Genomic DNA, 4,321 nt, shown 5'->3' with positions numbered 1-4,321 from the left:
GAGCTCAGGCATGGTACCCCACCGGTGAATTCCCTACAATTTCTCTCCCTGAGATTTCCTGCCCATTCTCTCCCTGAGAAACGAGGTCATGACTTCCTCAATTAAGTCAAACGAAGAATATCGGCTGAGCAACTGAGAGGTTCATTTTCCAAATGAATGGTCTTGAGGACAAGACCAAGCTTAAGGATGATGGATTGCTACGTGTACGAATTTTGGGCGGGATTAGTTTTATTGAAAAATAGGGACTATGCAGATGTTGTTTAGTAATTATCAATTACTAGTAGGAGTTATTCGTTATTAGTGTAGTAGTGTAGGGGATTAGTAGTTTTTTTCTGTTATTGTAACTTCTTAGGTGTGGGATGTTGGAGAAGTTGTTGTAAAATCTATTTATAGGGAGAAAATGAAGGAGAAAATGAAAAGAAAAAAAGAAACAATTGCTTAGTTGTTGAGTAGAGGCGGGCTACCTCCTAATTATGCCGAGACGTCATGGTTTCGTCTACAAAGCCAAACCCTTGTTATCCTTATCTTTTATCCTATTTAATCTTTTGTATTTTTTATTTTTTTGTTATTGGTAGTAATTATCTCTTTCTCCCCTATTTTATCTTTTGGATCCCCCTATTATATCTCTTCTATTTAATGTGCACGTATCAAGTGCTGTTACGATCCTGGAAGAACTCAACCCCATAAACCAGCTTACAAGGTGAGGGGACCCAAAATCATATCAACCTATATCAATTCCCATGGGAAACCGATGTGGGATCAGCCCTCATAAGCTGATATGGGATCGTAACATACCATCACGCTTCCGAACCCGACGTCCATGGCGGCCAACTCCAGATCAGGTAACCCTTTCTAAGCGACTCTCACTCTTCTCCAAGGTTTTTTCCTAGCGGTAGGTAGCCCTTTTCTAGTGGCTCTCACTCTGGCACCAGGTCGCCCCTTTGCGCGTGGGTTGGGCCGAGGATCGACTGCTCTGATACCACTGTTACGGTCCTGGAAGAACTCAACCCCATAAACCAGCTTACAAGGTGCGGGGACCTAAGACCATATCAACCCACATCAATTCTCATAGGAAACCGATGTAGGATCAACCCCCATAAGCTGATATGGGATAACAAGGGTTTGGCTTTACGGACGAAGCCATGACGTCTAAGCCTAATAGGAAGTAGCCCGCCTTTATTCAACAACTGAGCATTTGTTTCTTTTTATTTTCTTCCATTTTCTCCCTATAAATAGATTTTACAACAACTTCTCTAACATCCCACAACTAAGAAGTTACAATAACAGATAATAACGACTAATCCCCTACACCACTACACTAATAACGAATAACTCCTACTAGTAATTAATAATTACTAAACAACATATGCATAGTCCCTCTATTTCAATAAAACTAATCCTGCCCAAAAGTTGTGCACATAAAAATCCATCCTCCTTAAGCTTGGTCTTGTCCTCAAGACCATTTATTTGAAAATTGAACCGTAATAGCATTTAGATCCTCCCAGTTGCTCAGTCGGTAGTCTTCGCTTGACTTAATTGAGGAAGTCATAACCTCGTTTCTCAGGGAGAGAAATGGTAGGAAAACTCAGGGAGAGAAACTATAGGAAATTCACTGGTGGGGCACCATGCCTGAGCTCTGATACCATTGATACGTGTACATTAAATAGAAGAGATATAATAGGGAGATCCAAGAGATAAAATAGGGAAGAAAGAGATAATTGTTACCAATAACAAAAAGAAAATATATAAAATAAATAAAAAATAAATACAAGAGATTAAATAGGATAAAAGATAAGGATAACAAGGGTTTAACTTTATGGACAAAGCTATGACGTCTCAACTTATTAAGAGGTAGCCCGCCTCTCTACTCAACAACTGAGCATTTGTTTCTTTTTTTTCTTACCACTGTTACGGTCCTGAAAGAACTTAACCCCATAAACCGGCTTATAAGGTGAGGAGACCCAAGACCATATCAACCCACATCAATTTCCATAGTAAACTGATGTGGGATCAACCCCCATAAGCTGATATGGGATCATAACATACCACCATGCTTCCTGACGTCCACGGTAGCCCACTCCGGATCAGGTAGCCCTTTCTAGGTGGCTCTCACTATGCTCCAGGGTTTTTTCCTGGTAACAGGTAGCCATTTCCTAACGGCTCTCACTCTGGCATCAGGTCACCCCTTCCGCGCGTGGGTTAGGCCGAGGATCGGCTGCTTTAATACCATTGTTACGATCTTGGAAGAACTCAACCCCATAAATCGGCTTACAAGGTGAGGGGACCCAAGACCATATCAACCCACATCAATTCCCATAGAAAACTGATGTGGGATCATCCCCCATAAGCTGATATGGGATCGTAACATTGTGGTGGGAAATACTGTCTTCTGCAACAAAAATCATGAAGAGAAATGGAGTTTGGTTCTGCCATCTCTGAAGAACATTTACTAGTCTCTCATCAGATGGGGCTTAGAGAAAGAAATCAAAGTCTCTACTCCCTTTCCTGGTGATTGTTTAAATCCAAATTCCAACTCGTTTAGAGAAAAAATCGCACTCGTTATCCTCAATGCTCCAAGAATTTGTGAACGTTGGAGATTTCGGCCTAGCAAGGTGGCAGACAAATGGAGATCTGGTGTGGAAAAAAAAGTAATTGGAACATTTGGGTATTATTTAAACCCTAATGTGGGGTTGGAGTAGGGAGGAGTGGGCCATGGTGATGTAGACAGCAAGGCAGACCTGAGGCTCATCGGAGAGATATTTCTGATAGGTCGAGGGTGGCGATCGATTCCATGTTGGACTTCTGGGAGGGATTAGAAGGAGGGGAAGGTTGGGGTTTACGAATGGAAGAAGAACATAACATATCTTGCCAGGGGAGATTGGAGGAATCTTTGGGGTTAAAATTTGGGTAGGAATAAGGGACTAGCTCCATGGATAGAAGCTGATCAAAACAAAGATGACCCTCACTCCCACCTCTCCAATCTTCTCAGAGATGGAGAGAGTGAAGGGAGTGGGTATGAATTCAGTTTATTTCGTGAACGACCCCGAAGTCGATGAGAGACGAAGATGTGTAAATCGACCCATATCCCATTCCCAAGTGTTTTATCTTGCCAATTGAAGGGTTGTATGCTTACTGTAAGTAAGAACTGCCTTCTAGGTTAAAGTGTGAAGGATTTCTTTGAACGTAGAGTGATAGTGAGCTTCAGATGGTTTAAAGGATCCACTCTTGTAACCACAGATGGTTCTTGTAGAATCAGGAGCTTCTTCAAGTAGAACTGCACCCCAGTGCGTGTCACTAGCATCGGTTTGTAGAACTCGACGCCCATCAGAGGGAATCTGTAAACATGGGAGTTTGGAAGATAGCTGTTTGAGTGCTTGAACGGCTGCTGAGTGCTCAGGAGACCAAGGAGGAGCTTTCTTTCTCAAGAGTTGATGAAGTACAGACGTATGTCTGATTTGTTGAGGAAGGAACTCTGTCATGTAATTTACTTCATTGAATCATTGATTCATTGATTCATTGATTCTGATACCATTCTATCTCACGGTGTTAGACATAAACGGGCTCTGCCCAAAACTTCATTGATTAGGGCTTTAAATAGCCGAGAGTTACATAACACGACATACATGTGGGGCCATAAACACGTGGTCTTCACAAGGACTTCACATGGGTTTTACATGATGGTAGGACCGTATGTCGGAGTGTCGGCATACATACATACAATACAATACAGACACAATACAATACATAACAATACAATACAACAATACAGATAGTACAATACATAACACACAATACATAACACACAGACATACTACTTTAATCAGTATCTGCTTCAGATGAACTGCTGGTTGGGTAGAATGCAGCCTTATCAATGAGCCAATCGTCATAGGCATCTAGAAGAGGAAGAAGCCGAGCACATGGAAGAAGATCTGTTTGGTGAAGTTCCCAGGCTGTTTCAACAGTGTGAAGAAGAGGAGCCGGAACTTGATGTGGTAGGGTATCATTCACAGTGCACATGGGATGGAGGAACTGGAGCCATTCTGATCGATGCTATCTTCTGGTGGGGAAGAGTGTATAGGGCTTTGTTCCAAACACATGGTAGTCTGTAGTGTAGTGAATATAATGGCATGGGTGTGGATCTGGAGGGTCATCAGTTTGGAGGATGGCTGGAGGTCTATGAAAGTGGATAGTTACATAATGTAAAGGTGGGTCATCAGAGGACTCAGATTGGGGGAGTAAAGAGGTGAACAGATGAAACCAGGTTTCTATGGGAGCAAAGAGCTGGAGAAACTGGAAGATGGTTAGGTTTGGTCGATGAGGA

This window comes from Macadamia integrifolia, unplaced genomic scaffold (genome assembly GCF_013358625.1).
Source record: "Macadamia integrifolia cultivar HAES 741 unplaced genomic scaffold, SCU_Mint_v3 scaffold2625, whole genome shotgun sequence".
Classification (NCBI taxonomy): domain Eukaryota; kingdom Viridiplantae; phylum Streptophyta; class Magnoliopsida; order Proteales; family Proteaceae; genus Macadamia; species Macadamia integrifolia.
Note: the sequence above shows the minus strand (reverse complement) of the source record.